Source organism: Giraffa tippelskirchi, chromosome 12, assembly GCF_054371585.1.
Source record: "Giraffa tippelskirchi isolate mGirTip1 chromosome 12, T2T-mGirTip1v1.2.pri, whole genome shotgun sequence".
NCBI lineage: Eukaryota > Metazoa > Chordata > Mammalia > Artiodactyla > Giraffidae > Giraffa > Giraffa tippelskirchi.
This window is the reverse complement of record NC_137286.1, coordinates 31,690,794-31,707,990: the sequence shown is the minus strand read 5'-3', so window position 1 is coordinate 31,707,990 and position 17,197 is coordinate 31,690,794. Positions and strand designations below refer to the sequence as shown.

The 17,197-nt window shown below is 43.5% G+C and overlaps 2 long non-coding RNA genes and 1 pseudogene across 3 annotated transcripts in view; 1 reads left to right on the top strand and 2 right to left on the bottom strand.

Moving 5' to 3' along the window:
* Positions 1–3,277, top strand: part of LOC145530589 (uncharacterized) — a 41,830-nt gene extending 38,553 nt beyond the window's left edge. Inside the window, exon 4 of the long non-coding RNA XR_014071920.1 lies at positions 2,959–3,277. This is a non-coding gene — a long non-coding RNA (uncharacterized LOC145530589). The remainder of the gene's footprint in view (positions 1–2,958) is intronic.
* LOC145530588 (uncharacterized) overlaps positions 1–17,197 on the bottom strand; it is a 142,316-nt gene that overhangs the window by 64,656 nt on the left and 60,463 nt on the right. The gene's annotated exons all lie outside the window — the stretch shown is intronic.
* Positions 15,001–16,981, bottom strand: LOC145530062 (small ribosomal subunit protein uS5 pseudogene; annotated as a pseudogene). Its single transcript, XR_014071442.1, has 2 exons — positions 15,829–16,981; positions 15,001–15,634 (listed from the first exon to the last, which is right to left on the bottom strand). The product of XR_014071442.1 is annotated as a small ribosomal subunit protein uS5 pseudogene (transcript).

The window sequence follows — 17,197 nt, the reverse complement described above, 5'->3', positions numbered from 1 at the left end:
CATTTAAGTCACAGCCTGATGGTGTTTCTACAGTATCCATGCACTACTCACAGGCTCCTCAGCCTAGAATAAGAAGCTGAAAATAATAGGAAAAATGAACACAAAAAGGTTTTAAAAATAGAAGCAGTGTGTTGGCTCTTTACTATTAAAATTTCAGAGGTAGGGTGGACTCCAAACACAATTTGATCAACCATTTCATTCCCTCCATCGTGGTGATCGTGATCATCTTTATCACCATCATAACAAATTGTTAAATTACATTTATATATGTGCTAGCTACTATTCTAAGTATTTCACAAATATTTACTCATATAAGTTTCACCACACTCCCATGAGATGGGTACTGTTATAACCGGATTTTATCCTTGAGAAAACTGAGGCACTGAAAGCTTAAACACCCCAAGTTTGCATTGTAGGGCCAGGATACAAACTCGGGCTCCTGATTTCAGAGCCCTTGCTCTTAGCCTCTGTACAAAGATTCAGATTGAAGTAGTCAAGGATAATCCTTAGGGATCAGGAGTTTTAAAAATATCTCTCAGGAAGATTGTGATATGCTCCCAAGGTGGAAAACTAGTGCTGTTAACAGGGGGTTAAGAGGTGAAACTGATGTAGAGTAGGCAATCTGAAGGTCCACAGCAAGGAACGCCACGTTGGAATTTAGGCCTAACTGCTGCTCTGCGATGCTTACATCCCAATGGAAAAGAGGAGTAAACACTCTCCACTGATGGAAGAAACTTCCGGATGGAACTGCTGAGCACTGCAGAACAAAATGACTGCCCCTGCAGGGATCCTTTGCCTGAAAAACTCAGATATTACAGCCACAGCATGTTTGCAGGGTGTCCATTACCTGGGTATTACAATTTTTATATTATGGCAGTCAGAGACTGATTATAATTAGGAAAGAGAGAAAAACTTCCCAAGGACATGGTGCTTCACTATAGATCCCCTGCCTCTAACTCTCGATGCAGAAATCTTTGCAAGAGTACTTTCATGGATCTCAATGACAACAATTAAGCTTGAAGAGCATGAGAAGACATTTTAATCAGAAGCTAATTAAGAACAATGGGGGCATATGTATCACTGATGTGTCTCGAGTACTCTGACTGATCTGGGAGATTATTCCATTAATATCTGGATGTAAACAGACACTGATATTTTCTCAGGATGAAGCAACTGCACTCTGAAGTTTCCACCTCCAAATCTGGCTTTTACTTATTAGATGACAAATAAAAATGAGCAACATTTACCTTTCTGGGGAAGATGTCAGGTGCTGATTCCACATTTTAGGACAGCATCAAGTGTAATACATGAAACAACGGTGGTCAAGAAACCAGTGCTAATCCTATTTAATTGTTGCTCCATTATAAAATAAGACTAAGAATATATCTGGCCATAAACACAGAAGGATAGATTCTTTGAGTAATAGAAATATAAAAAAAAGTAAAATAAAAAAGCCAAAGTAACCATCATAGTATTATGTGTAGGTTTTACCTTCTGTTAGTGTTGGTCACAATACAAACACAATATGGTATTTTCAGGGAGGAGGAAGTTCTCTTTGGCATACAGTCTCTGCTTCAATCAAGCAATCAGTTCCATAGTGTCTCCCCTTACCAAAACAATTGGGTTGTTTCCCTCTACATTAGCTTGGCATTTTTGAGTCCATGCTCTCTCAGGAACCATGCTTGCTAATCGATGGTGCTTGCTTTGTGACCCGTTTCCTTGGTCATGCTTCTCAAAGAGTCTGTCCAGGAAACTTCATTCTAACCTTGTTTACACTGCTGGTAACAGATAAGAGAAATCCTCATTATGTAAGGAGTGAATTTTGCATATGGAGAATTCTACCATATGACTGCTGACCGACTTCCCAGCATTTTCTTCCGGTCCCTTTTCAAGTGAGCATTGAAATACGCGTCAGGCAATCTGGGTTGTAATCTCACTGGTGCCAATGTCTACCACTGCAAGTTATTTAAACTCCTCTGAGCTTCACTTTTCTTGCTTCACCAAACAAAACACAGATGAGATGATTTCAGCTTCTTCCAAAATTAAAGGTGTTTGGATGCTGTTTAGTTTTCCTTCTGGCTTTCCTGTCTCCTCTTTAGTCACTGTCATACTCATTTTGGTTTCCATGTTTTACCAGGTCTTTTTGTTCAAGGAGTAATTTTTTTTTCTCATATTTCTTGATGTATTAATATTCTACCTCTTCTTTTAAGAAATTTATTTATGTGCTGGTTACAGTATTTTCTTCTTAACACTAGATTTTTTTTTTTTAATTTATGGCCCTGCTGGGTTTCGTTGTGGTTCTCAGGCTCCTCATTGTGGTGCACGGGCTCCACGTTCTGGTACACGGGCTCTTCATTGTGGTGTACGGGCTCCTGTTGCAGTGAGTGGGCTTTTTCTAGTTGCGGTGAGCAGGGGCTACCTTCTAGTTCCAGTGGGCAAGCGTCTCATCGCCGTGGCTTCTCCTGCTGTAGAGCACAGGCTCTAGGGCACACGCGCTTCAGTAGCTGCAGCTCGCAGGCCCCAGAGCACAGGCTCAGCAGTTGTGGTGCACGGGCTTAGCTGTCCTGCAGCAGGTGAAATCTTAGTTCCCAGACAAGAAACAGAACCCGTGTTCCCTGCACTGGCAGGTGGATTCTCAACCACTGACGACCAGGGAAGTCTCGATATTCTACCTATTCTTTAAAGTTCTTCTCAAGTCCCAATTCCTTCAAAGAATTTTTCCAACGTGTGTGCATGTGTGTATGTGTAAAGGCAGGTGGGCAGGGCAGCTATTTGTTGGGCCATGGTTATAAAGATGAATTAGAGATATGTGATTCTTTCATGGAATTGAACTGAATGAGATAATAGCGTCACTGGTAAATCCTATTAATAATTCTTGGGAAATAACAGAATCTAGGTAATAAAATAAAGTCTCACTTTCTTTTCCTTTGCGCTCATTCTAGTTTCTCTTGCTCATAGAGTGCATCATGCAAAGGCCCTGCACTTGGCACTTCAGATCAAGTTTCTAGTATGAAATGGCTGCATCCATCACTTCTGCTCATGGACCATGACACCTCCATTCAAGATGGTAGAGGCAGACTATGTGCAGATACTGCTCCTGGCACTTCAATCTGGAGTGCTATGGGCAGCACAGCTATGACTGACCAGTAAGAATTCTGCCTCCTCCCCACTGACAAGAACCCTATGAAAGAGCCTTGCTGAAGGCCTTTTGGGGAGAGCAAGTACTCCAAAGTATAAGCTTGCACCTCTCTATTCTTGATTAAAGAAAAAAGCCATCCTTTGCTTCTGAATTGAATTCTATTGATTTGAGTGACAATAGGCAGAAGGACCCTTGTTTAGGACCAACTCAGGAGGGGAAGTAACAAAATTCTGGTGACCCAGATGGGATAGATCATGGCCTTTTCCATCTGCACCTACCCACTAGGGCTCTTGACTCATCCCAACTCGAGATAGGATGGCAGAGGCTTTGGGAGGTTTACATGAGGATGTCCGACTCTGGTCTTTGAGTTCACTCTGATGGGGCAGAAGGGTGGCAGCCTTTGGCCAAGTCCAGAGCAACTTGGACCAGCAACCTGATATCCAAGTGGTACAGCATAGCCCCCAGAGTATCCTCTTGAATGGACCATACTGTGGCATCACTGAGGATCAGAGACTGAATCTCATGTGTGCCTGCCTGCTGCATCTGGCTGGTCTTCCCAAGGTGCCAGACACCTGGGGATGGTGAGAACCTGTGGATAAGAGAGAGCTGCAGCAGTCTTGCCCACTGTTTCACCAGTAGCCCTGTCCTCTTGATTCCTGTGCAAGGCAGCAGTGGCTACACCCAGGGCTTTATAGTTCTCACCAATGCCCAGGAGTCAACAGTAGCATTCTCCATACACCCTTTCAGTTTGGTAAAGAAAAGTAGCCAACCTCGTGAGCCAAGAGGAGAGGCTGGGAAAAGGCTCAGGTAATGAGGACTGCTTAACAAGATGGAATGAGGATACACAATCTGAGTTCAAGAAAAGGCACAAGGGATGCCTGAGTGTGAAAAAGTCCCGAGGTAGGTATGCAACCAGTAACTTGACCTCTTCTAGTTAGTGCTGGGGAACCCTGTGAGCCACTCACAAGATCAGGAACCCCATTATTGGGAAGCCCTGGGAGCTACTGGCAAGAACAGGAAACACCCACCACGCAACCTCTCCTCCTCACACTGCTTATGAGATGAACCTTGGGTGATTCTTTACTGATTGAGATTCCACAGGCTCTCCTCCCAGTAGCCTCACAGGATACCAGCTGCCTCAGCGATCTGTTGAGTACCCCATGGGAATCCTTTCTGATTTCAAGCCTTCACTTTGTGTGAACTCTGAAAACTCCTTTTCAGCTGAAAGGAGGAAGAAAACCGCTGTCTCAGACAGACAGGATACTCCCCAACAGACCAAACCAGTCAGGGATTAATGCTGCTAAGCTGCTTTGGCTAGCTGTGGCCCCGTCTAATCTCTCATGAGACATTCTCACTGGGGAGGGATTGACACTCTCAAGCAAATTCAAACTACAAGGGGAACCCCACTTATATTAGGTGTACTATTCAGATACCTCCTACTGTGGTCTGTTGAGGAATCCAACTAAGAGTTTGGTGCTGGTTCCAAATCTCCTGAACCAGACAATCTTATTTGGGTCAAATCTTTTGGCATTTGCATGTCAACAAATCACTCCCTCGATAGTTGGAAACAAATTCATAATAGAACATCTAAGAGAGAGAGAAACAAATGTCCACTAAAACTGAAGGATTGACTACTAGGGTACATCCTGAAGAACTTGAAGATTTTTGGTTATTACTCCCTGACCCCAAAACATGTAATCTTGAGTAATACAGCCTGGCCCCAGGACTGCTAGGAGATGGGGAAAGGTGGCCTGTCCATGGGTCTCTAAATTACAACACCATTTTATAATTGGACCTGCTATGTCAGAGACAAAAGAAATGGGATGAAATTCCCCAAGTCTAGTTTGTTACGGTCTTATATCAGAACAAAGAACTTCAAAAGGGATGTGGGCTCTTCTCCACTGAGGAAATACCAAAAGAGACTAAAATCTTCCTACCAGTCCCTTGACCCTCCCCGTGAGGACATTCTTGATCTCTTCCCTAACCCTCTCATCCTACCCTCTTCCCACCCTTCCCGCTTCCTTCTTATGTCACAATTTGGGCCACATGTCCAAGGGGCTCCCTCCATAATAAGCCCTCTCCCCTAGAACCCAGTCTAGCAAGTCCACAAAGTGATACTAATTACCAGTCAGGGTCCACAACCCTCTAGGAAAAGTACTCCTTTTGAGGCAGGTCCCTGATGGAGAAGCAGGGCTCATTCAGGTATACATCCCATTGACCACTTCTGATCTGTATAACTGGACAAGTCCCAGTGAGGGATTGAGGGAGGAGCCAGAGACGTTTCTGAATCTGAGTGGGAGAATCTTTCAGATCCATGACCCCACCTGGGCTGACATCTAGAGCCTCCTCAAAGAATTCCTAAGAAGGAGAGAAAACTCGATGGTATTTTCAAAAGCATGAGATGAAGCAGACACAGAGAACAGAAACAATGCAGGTCATGCTATTTTCAGACTGAGGAATCAAGAGGTCCCAGTTAGCAAACCTAACTGGGACCACGGAGACAATGGAGAAAGGGGGTGAAAGATGCATTATAAAAATATGATCCTGAGATCCTAAAAAGAATCCAGGTGGAAGGAGAGAAACTTGTCAATTGGAACAAGATAAAGGAAATCAATCACGAGCCAACAGAAACCCTTCGGCATTCCTAGAGTGCCTCGGGGAATGCCTCTGAATCTATACTTCCGCTGACCCTGAGTCCTTGCAACGGAATGCAATCCTGAGATCATATTTTATTTCACACACTGCCCCTGACATTAGGCATAAACTTCAGAACCTGGAAATAGAACCAGATAACCCCTACTTCTTGCCTAGCCAAGGCTGCCTACCAGGTATTTAATAATGATGATATACAGAAAGAAAAGTCAGAAGATAAAAAGTCTGGAGGCCAGCTCACATACCAGTAGCCCTCCAATGTCAGCTGGTTGGCATGGGAATCTGGATGAACCACCTACTGAGATTCGATTCCAGTGAGTGACCCCCAGTCTCCAGCAAGAGCTAGTAAGCCAAGGAAACTGGAACCCAAACAGGGCACCATATGTAAACAAGGAGGACCTGGAAAAGAGAATGCTTTTGTCACCTTCAAAGGGGACAGAAATGGCAAATCCTGGCCACCGCTCTTGAAGGTAGATGGTCCAAATGTAGAATGAAGGGGCCAAGGGCTCCTAACCTGGAACTCCAAATGACCCCTAAAGAGCCTCAGCTGACACTGGACACAGGAGTAAAGCCTGTTGAATTCTCAGTTGACACCAGTGCCATTTACTCCATTCTGAATACTAAATCCTGGAGAAATATCAATAACCTCAGATATGCAGATGACACCACCCTTATGGCAGAAAGTGAAGAAGAACTAAAGAGCCTCTTGATGAAGGTGAAAGAGGAGAGTGAAAAAGTTGGCTTAAAGCTCAACGTTCAGAAAATTAAGATCATGGCATCTGGTCCCATCACTTCATGGGAAATAGATGGGGAAACAGTGGAAACAGTGGCTGACTTTATTTTTTGGGGCTCCAGAATCACTGCTGATGGTGACTGCAGCCATGAAATTAAAAGACGCTTACTCCTTGGAAGGAAGGTTATGGCCAACCTAGATAGCATATTTAAAAGCAGAGACATTACTTTGCCAACAAAAGTCCATCTAGTCAAGGCTATGGTTTTTCCAGTGGTCATGTATGGATGTGAGAGTTGGACGGTGAAGAAAGCTGAGCACTGCAGAATTGATGCTTTTGAACTGTGGTGTTGGAGAAGACTCCTGAGAGTCCCTTGGACTGCAAGGAGATCCAATCAATCCATCCTAAAAGAGATCAATCCTGGGTGTTCATTGGAAGGTCTGATGTTGAAGCTGAAACTCCAATACTTTGGCCACCTCATGCGAAGGGTTGATTCATTGGAAAAGACCCTAATGCTGGGTAGGATTGGGGGTGGGAGGAGAAGGGGACGACAGAGGATGAGATGGTTGGATGGCATCACCGACTCGATGGACATGGGTTTGGGTAGAATCCGGGAGTTGGTGATGGACAGAGAGGCCTGGCGTGCTGCAATTCATGGGGTCGCAAAGAGTCAGACACAATTGAGCGACTGAACTGAACTGAGTACTAAATCAAGCAAACTCAGTCACAGGGGTTGTAACATTATGGGGCTATCAGGGAAATCCCAAGAACAGGCATTCACAGAGCCATCGGAATGTAAACTGGATAGATGCATTCTTATATGCCCCCCAAGGCCCTATATCCCTGCCAGGAAGAGAGAAATCAGGGGCTACTATTCACCTAATGGGAGGCTAATTAGAGACTGGTGTCCCTTTAGACAAAGGGCACAGTATGACAATGCTAACGTCTGAGGACAAAGCTCCCAGACAGAGAAAGTCAATCTCTCTGGAGTAAATCCCAAGGTCTGGGCCCAAGACAGGTAGAATGAGCTGCAGGCACCAGGCCTGTGTTAGTCCATCTAAACCTGGACATACGTGACCCAAAGGAAAGCAGTACCCTCTCCACTGAGAGGTCTTATTGGGCACTGCTCTGTTATACAAGACCTAATTGGCCAGGGACTTATTAGAAGATGTCAATCAGTCTGTAACACTCCCATTCTTCCTGTTAAGAAAACCCAATTGGGAACACCAGATGGTACGGAGCTCTAGGCAGTCAATGAAGCCACTGAGGATATAGACCCAGTAGTATCTAATCCCTACACTCTGCTGGCCACTTTACTGTCCACCAGGACCTGGTTTTCTGTATTAGCAACTGGAGTCACAGGAAATTTTTGCTTTTGAGTGGCAGGACCCAAACACACAATAAAAACAATACAGGGATTTCCTTGGTGTCCTAGGGGTTACAACTCCGCGTTCCTATTCCAGGGGACTCAGGTTTGATCCCTGGTCAGGGAACTAGATCCTGCATGCCTTAACTAAGACCTCCGCAGCCAATAAAAAATGAAAAATAGTACGGCTGCTCCAAGGGTTCAAAAATTCCCCCACCATCTTTGGGGAAACTTTCGCTAAAGACCTAAAAGATCTGTATTTGGAGAAGGGAATCTAGAATATAGACAACATTCTGAAAGCCAGTTCTAACATATAGAGACCTCTAAAAAAATTGCTAACCACCCTGAACAACCTAGTCAATACAGGATAAAAGGTGTCCAAGACAAGGCTTTATTCTCACAGGTCAGAAAAGCCTATCCCAGGAAAGAAGCCTATTTGTAGCTCTGCCCCTCCTAAAACTGTAAGACAGTTTAAAGGTTCCCTGGGGATAACCAGATTTTGCAGCATCTGGGTCTCTACCTATGGTCTAATACGTAAGCCTCTATATGAAAAGTCAAAGGAAAAGATAATAATTCTTTTATAGAATTGAGAATACAAAGGATTCTTTCAAGAACTGATCAACCAACTACTTTATGCCCCTGTTCTGGCTCTCCTAGATTTAGCTAAACTTTTTGACCTACACATTCATGACAGAAGGGGAACTACCCTTAGGGTATTCGCACAAAAACTGGGACCCCTTGCTGGAGTGGTTGCTTATTTCTCCAATTATATCTAACTGCTAAGGGATGGCTTCCTCGCCTACGGGCAGTAGCAGCTACTTAACAACTCTACTTAAGGCTGAAAAGTTAATGCTTGGTCAGCCAATCACTATATGGCCTCCATATCAGGTTCAGGCTTCACTAAAGCTCTAAGGGAACACAATGGCTATACTCCAGAATTTGATTCAAGTTCAGTCTATGCTTTTAGACAACCCGGTGACAACCATAAACCTGTCACCCACTAAATCCTCTCACCCTGCTACCCACAGAAACAGGACCCCTGGAGAATCACTGTATAGAAATCATAGACACGATCTATTCCTGTCACCCTAGCCTAGGAAGTGAGCCTCTCCCAAACAGCGAAGAGCAATGACTCACAGATGGAAGGAAGTAGCTTTATGAGAGAGAAACAAACAAACAAACAAAAAACATTTTGGAGTAATATGTAGTGACCTTCCAGAGTCAAGTCACAGAAGCAAGAAGTCTACCCTGGGAACTTTTGCACAAAAGGTAGAGTTGAGAGCCCTCACCTGAACCCTGGAGTCAGGCCAGGGAGAATCTTAAATATTTACATAGATTCCTGGTATGCTTGTACATACCATCCAACACATACATGAGAATATTTACAAGGAAAGAAGTATGCTTACTGCAGAGAATAAACAAGTAAAACATGGCTTAAACATATTAAAGATCTTCAAAGCATAGCTTCCAAAAAAGTAGCAGAGATTCACCACAGGGCTCACCAAAAAGAGGAGGCAGAGGTGACAAAGGGAAATAACAAGGCAGATGCAACTGCCAAACGGGCGGCCCCAGTAACTTGGCAACTATCCCTCAGACCTTAAAGACAGAGCCATCCAATCGCTCTCCCATCTACACAAAGGAAGAATTAGACAAAGCGTGAAGATGGAGCTTCGACAGACATCTAGGAGGCCATGTGTGGCTAGTTAACAAACATGGGCGATACTTCTTTTCCCAAACTGCAGCTTGTCAAGCCTTCAGAGAGGCTCATCAAGGAACTCACTATAAGAGGGAAGCTCTAGTGAATTGGCTAGTTGAGGTCATGGTAACTCCTCGCATGAAAAGTGTAGTCAGCTGGATAGTTGAGACAGGCCTCATCTGCACTATGAACAATCCCAACATCAGATCCCCCCCAAGAGGCCCCAGGTAAGATCTATGCAACCAGAGGGACACATGCTGGAGAAAACTGGCAGATTTTCACTGTCATGCCAAGAGTATTGGGCAATTTCCAATATCTCTTGGTGCTAGTAGACTTATTTTTCTAGGTGGACTGAAGTATTCCCTGCTAGGACTGAAATGGTCACTGCAGTGGCTAAGACATTACCTAGAGAAAAAATCCCCAGGTTTTGGCTCCCAGGATTTCTATAAAGTCATAATGGTCCAGCAGTTTGGACCTTAAAGATAACGGTGATAACGAGTGCCCTGGGCATAAAATGGAGCTACCATTCAGCCTGGAGACCCCCAACTGACAGGGAAAGTAGAGAGATCCAATCAGACCTTGAAACCAGCCTTAGTCGGCTAAAGAAAACTGGACTAAGTTAGTTCTGGCTGCCCTACTTTCGCAGCAGTTAGTTCCAAGGGGTAAGTTAGGGTAAGTTAAAGTTAAGTGCATTTGAACTCGTGTATGGTAGACCCATTTCCCAACCTGAGACAGGACACCTTAGGCCCCCTGAAATGAAACAACTCAAGTATGCCTTCCAGGTAGCAGAAACCATGAAATCTCTCACACCATAATGGTAAATGAGTGCTGCCAGCACCCACCCACCAAGCCTTTCACCTCTTCTGGCCAGACACTGGGTGAATCTGAAAACCTGGAAAACCAGCAGCCCTCAAGGTCAGCTCACTCCTAAATGGAATGGGCCTGCCTTGGTGATTCTAACCACACATTCAGTCCTGAAGCTGCAGGGATCACTCTGGGGACATCACACTTGAGTGACGAGGGTCCCAAAGCCCCAACCTCCAGAGAGACAACATGAGGCAATAAACCCATTGACTACTCATGTGAACCCCTCTCTGACCTGAAGTTTTTATCTGTCAAAAAACAACACAAGGGAGACCTGGGATATTCAACCACGACACTGAGCCTCACAATCAGGGCACACTTGTGCCTACAGGCAAAAGATTTTTTAGGAAAAATGTGACATGTGACCACAATTCTCTTGCTAATACCCTATATCTTAAATATATCTTGGCATCCTTTGTCTCCAAAAGGTGGTCACCCAGGGATACAAATGGTCAGGGGTGAGGCCTGGTCACAATCACACAAACGTAAAGGCAGCTGGGGAGAAGCTCTGTTCATTCACCCAGGGTTATGATGACACCTCAAATTAGCAGGAAGTAATTACAGAAGACGAGAGGAGGAACAAGGAGCAGGACAAAAGACAGAGGAGGGATTTGTCACTGGCAAAGCCCATTAACAATTCCTGGGGAATAAAATTAGAATCTGGATAATAAAGTCTAACCTTTTGCTTTTCCTTTATGCTTCATTTGGTGTCACTTGCTCACAGGTTACTGCAGGCAGCGGCCTTGCACCTGCCTGTTCGGACCAGTGTTTCTCCTGATAAATGGCTGTGCCTAGAATCTCAGTTTTGGGGGTCTATGAGCAGAAGCTCTGCACTCCTGACACCTTAATTCAAGATGGAGGTGGAGTCGCTGCACCAAGCACTGAGATCTGAAGCCATGAGCAGTGTGCACCTACGCACAACCCGTGAGAACTCAACTCTCTCCCTGCGGACAAAAACCAAATAAAGCAGCCCCGCAGGCCATGGTCTTTTAGGGAGAGCATGTACTCTGCAGTGCAACTTTGCAAATCTCCATTCTTTGATTAAAGAATAAAGCGTTCCCTTTGCTTCTGAACCAAATGCAGTCTCCTATTGGCACAAATGGCACCAGGCAGAGAGACCCTTGCTGGGGACCGATCTGGGAGAGTCAGTAAACAATAGTACCTCCACTTATTCATTTGAAAAAGTTGAGGCTCAGACAAGTTAAATAAATTGCCCAAGGCCACAGAGTTAGCACAAAGTTAGCCTGGTGTGCTGTGTAGTCCATGGGGTCGCAAAGAGTTGGAGATGACTGGGTGACTTAACAACAGAGTTAGCAAAGAGCAGAATTCAGGTCTTTCAGACTGCAAAATCTTTTCTTAACCATCCTGCTATTATGTAGCTTACTATGTAGCCAGCTGTTGTGCCATGCTGAGTCCTGTCTGACTCTTTGCGGCCATATGGACTGGTAGCCCTCCAGGCTCCTCTGTCCATGGCATTTTCCAGGCAAGAATACTTGAGTGGGTTGCCATTTCCTACGCCAGGGGGTCTTCCTTACCCCAGGATTGAACCCACGTCTCTTGCATCTCCTGCACTGGCAGGTAATTCTTTACCACTGAACCACCTGGGAAGCCCACACAGCCGGCACACCATGGCAAAGATGTGGCAAGTGCTCACACTTCCCATTCCTATGGCATGATGAACATTAGTCCCCAAGTTACTTCCTTCTGAGTCTGGCAAAGGAAGATAATCACTGGCTACACAGTTTCCCAGCCATTTACTTCCAGTTGGTAGGAAATGGCACTTGAGATGAAACTTTCAGTATTTGCTATCTTAACCGATTTCTGTTCCAGAACATGATGGAATAATTCACTGAGAATTAACTATGTTTCATTTTATTGTTATTTAACTATTTCTGTTGTAGGATACATCTTATCTTTCAACAACCTTTAATTTCCACATGAACAGAGACACAATGTCTTTTATTAATATAAACTCCATCTTACCTAAATTATTGACATGGATTATGTGTGCTCAGTAAGCACTTTGCAGGAGGCACAGTGAAGAGAAGTGAAGGCGTGAACGCACTCATACTGTTTACATAGTGTAAATAATGCCTGAAGGAAAGTTTTCCTTCCTGTGACCCATGTCCCCAATACCTGAGGTAGGGAAACATTAGATTTTTTTTCCCTGTCCTTTGAGCACTATAACAGCATGGAGGGATATAGTTCCAGGATTTTTGGAGAGAAGAGAAAGACTTTGTCCTCTAACTAGTTAGATGAAAACTGCTGCTCATTATTCAATAATCCTAGGAATTCTGCATTGATAGATGAAGAGAAGCCTTTCCTGCTACCATCTCCTCCCCTACAGCAGATTGGATTAAATTCCCCTTCCTGGTTTTCCCATGCTCCCCAGTAAATACTGAGCATCTCCCCTGCCTTGTTATCTTTGCCCTCTCTGAACATCCAGGAGTCTCTGACACATAGGACACTTCAATAAATATCTGCTGCATAAATGAATGTATATTGCTGTGACTTCAGAGGCTTTAGGTATGGGCTGGGATAATAGGCCTCCCACTTGATTATTAACATTGTGAATTCCTTAATTATTTAAAAAAAAAAAAGCACTTTTCTTTCTACAGTAAGAGATAAAAGGTAAATATAAAGGTTTCTGTCGGGGCAACATTTTGTGTGGACACAATTACACAAACATAAATGACTCAAACTCATGTTAGAAATGAGAAGGAAGATACAGGGTGGCACCAGAAATATGGAATGAGGGAGTCTGGAAGTAGGGGATAGGGACTGAATTAGTGGGTTAGAGACCCTGGAGACTATAAGAATGGCTGATAGTTATTAAGCTCTTACTGTGTGTCAGCATTATTCCAAGCAATATTTCCTGGATTAACTTTCCATAGCTTTATGGATTAACTAATATTATAATCTCTACTTTATAGAGGATGAGCTTGAAGCATAAAAGATTGAACAATGTAACCAAAATCACAAAGCTAGGAAATCTTCAAGTAAGGTTTGGAATCCAAGTAGCTTACCTCCAGCCCATGCCCTTGACCTCTGCACTCTCCTCTCTCTGTAGAAAATAAGCTTTTGCCTTCTTTCCCATTCTAGAGCCAGCCCTTAAATGATTCCATCTGATAAATTCAAGGTTTCTATTCCTAATATAATACGAAGGCAAGATCTACTTACAATTGTTCTCTTACAGTTGTTCCTAATTTTATTCTATTTGTGTTTACTTGGAATGCCTGGGGGATTTAATAAAGGTATTCCAATACATGTGCACAATCCTGAAAAAAAAAATCAATAGATGGAATGAAAATGAAGTGAGATGTAAGCAAAAGTTCTGTATTGAAATCATATCATTCACTGGAGACTACCACTCTGCTTCTGTGGGGAAGTAAGCAGCCCTGTGCTTCTGTGCGTTTAAGACGTCCTAGCCTAGAAAGCTGTTCTAATCAACTAGTAGCTGCAAGCTAGATTACTGAACTTTGTGTTACAAGCCATGGTGGATGCAATGCTGACACACCATGGTTTTCATCTGATGATCTCAATCTGCTTAGAGTATAATAGCGTCTCTCAACCTTTACCATCTTAAGCACCACTCAGAGATTGAATCATCACAGGGAGGCCAAATGGAATGCATGCAATGGGTCGTATAATGGGATGGTTGTTTTGTTATATAATGTAACAATCATTCCAAATAAAAAATGCTGGGTGTCTAAGGAGTATATTTACGCTGGAGCAAATCTGTGGGCTGGTGTCACTGCAGGACAAGCAGAATAGGCAACTATGGGATCTAGCCATGCAATATTATTTAAGGCCTTTAATCCTACTGTAAGAAACTCTCTCCCTGTAACAGACATTTATTCTGCCAACAACAATTCATTGAGTTCTTGTTATGGGTCAGACATCTGCAGTCGAGGTACAGAGTCATGTTTGAGCTAATACATAATTATGATAATGTGTGATGAGATCTGTAATAGGAAGGAGGTGCTGTCCGTCCCAGGAACTCAGCACAGAATATGAGTTCTTTACCTTCTGTGTGCAGCTAGCTTCATCTTCCTCCTCTTCTCCCAATTTGACTTAGTTCTAGACACACTGGAATTCTGGAAATGTCATTAAAAGGCCACTGTTTTTCACAATATCATGGTGTCTACAGCTGTTACTTCTGCTTTAAATGACACTCTTCATCTTCTCTGCCTGCTGAACTTTTACTTACCTTTTAAGGTTTAGTTCAAATGCAAACTCCCTATTGAAGCCTTCCCTTATTTCTCCATCTTTCTCATTCTTCCATCCTTCAGTCAACCTTTCCTTCTATCAACTCCAGAGCATTTTGTTTTTACTTCTTTTATGACATTTATTATTCGACATATATTCTATTTTAGCAATTTATAGACATTTTGATTTTATTCTTATTGGTTTACAAACTCTTTAGGTCAGAAAACATGCATTTCTTCCCCTCTAAAACTTACTATTGGAAACTGCATATTGTTCAAAATGCTTTTTGATTAGAAAAGGTAATTTGCTTAAAAACTATTATCAAATTTATATGTTAACTAATTTAATTTTCAGAATCATCCTGCAAGATAAATTTTTTTCTGGCTTCATTCACTTTATTTTTCTCATATAAAACTAGGTGGTGGCTACCAGCTAGAGCCTGGGCTATCTGCATGGAAAGTCTGGTGTGGGTCTTTATAAGATGGTCAGTGAACTCCTGATATGGAGACTTGGGGAACACTTTATAATGAGATCAGGGGTGAACTGCCTGTAGATCTTGGAAATGGCATCAAAAGTGGCTTCGGTAAAGTTGCCCAGGATGGTGGTGCAGCCCTCAGGAGAAGTATAGCAGTTGTCAATTCCGCCCATCAGCAGTAGCTTCTTGGGCACAGGGGCTGAGACGATGCCAGTGCCCCTGGGGGAGGGATGAGAGGCACCAGCACACAGCCACAGTGGGCAGTCACCTTGCAGGGGATGGTATGGGGTTTGCTGATCTTGTTATCACAGGAGCCTCGTCCAATAGAGTCAATGGAAAGCTTGGCCAGGGTGATGGCCCCACAGATGGCACTGACTACCTCCTTAGAGCACTTGACACCCAAAGCAATATGTCTGTCACAATCCCCAGTGGGGACAAATGCCTTCAACCTGGTTTGCTAGCCAGCATGGGTCTGCTCCTGCACAGCCATAATCTTCAAATGCTGGGAAAGATTGAGTTCAGGAGGAGAAGGGGATGACAGAGGATGAGATGATTGGATGGCATCACCGACTCAATGGACATGAGTTTGAGCAAACTCCGGGAGATGGTGAAGGACAGGGAAGCCTGGAGTTCTGCAGTCCATGGGGTCATAAAGAGTTGGACACAACTGAGTGACTGAACAACAATCTTCAAAACTCTGGCCTTGAGGGATGCCCCCAGGAAAAAGTCAGTAATTCCTTGATGAGTAAAGAGATAGATCTCCAAAGACGCGATCTCATGTCCTTAACCAGGCGGCTCAGCTTGGTAAGAGGGAGCCACTCCTTGTCCTTGCCTCCAAAAGCTCTCCAGCTGAAACCTAGGTCCCAGATGCCACTACAGAGGCCTCCACAGAAGCTATTGTGGCCTCCCATTCCAGGCCTCCCAGGGCCTCGAGCCCTCCTGCAGCACCAGCATCATCTACCATTTTGTATCTTTATGGAGAAAAGCAAGAGAACTATCACATCATTTTAAAAATGAAGAAGCTAAATGGGTTAAATGAGTTGCTCAAAGCCACACAGATCAGAAATGATGACCTGATCTGGTTTTAATGGTCATTTTTATTCACCAGCCTACAAAGAATAAATGAGACTGGTTGTGTAGCTGCACCTTCATTTTTATATCCTTGCTACTCAAAATGTGATTGACAGATGATCAGTCAGAATGGCATCACGTGGAAGACTGTAAGAATGCAAAGTCTTAGGCCCATCTTACACCTAAGAAATCAGAACTTACATTATGAGCACTCACCTCAAATATTCTTACAGACATTAAAGATTCAGAAGCACCAATCACTTTCAGTTTTAATCCTAGGTTCATTATGGTTTCTGTTTTTTTCAAAACTTCCTAGTTTATACAATTTACCTCAGACACACAGAAAATTGATGCTAATTATGACATGTAACTGATAAGCAGATGAAAGCCTACAATTTAGGGTTTGGGCATATCCATCCCAGAAGAATAGTAGAACCTTCCCTAACTTTCTTCTTTTCTTGTTTTTCCATCTCCTCCAATCATTCTTTGAAAGAAGAGGGTTGGTTAAAAGTCTGAGTGATTCACAGATGTGAAAATATTTTGAGTGCCTCTCATTAGGATTCTTAGATTGTAAGGAATAAAGTATGACTCAAGTTAGTGACAAAGAGGGGCAGCTTAAGAACATATTTGGAGTCATTTAAGTAGTGGGCTAAGTACATGATTGTAATAAACACAGTCCTCGTGGAAGTGCTTCTGAACTCCATGTCCTTTACAGATCTCAGGAGCAGGGCCTTGGGGGTCTTCTCTTAGTGATCCACCATTAACGAAGTTTAGCCACTCCATCTCCTCTCTCCCCATTACTAAAGTTACCATTGTCTGTTCCCGTGTCATGCCTTTAAACCCAACTCTGACCTTGATCAAAACACCAGCTTTCAAAGTGTTATCACTCACTCATGGTGGTGGTTCTGTTTCTAAGTAAAGTGACTGAGATGGGCTGTTCTATTCATTCAGTATCTATTTTCTAGCATGGTTAGAACTTGGCAGAGGCTGAACT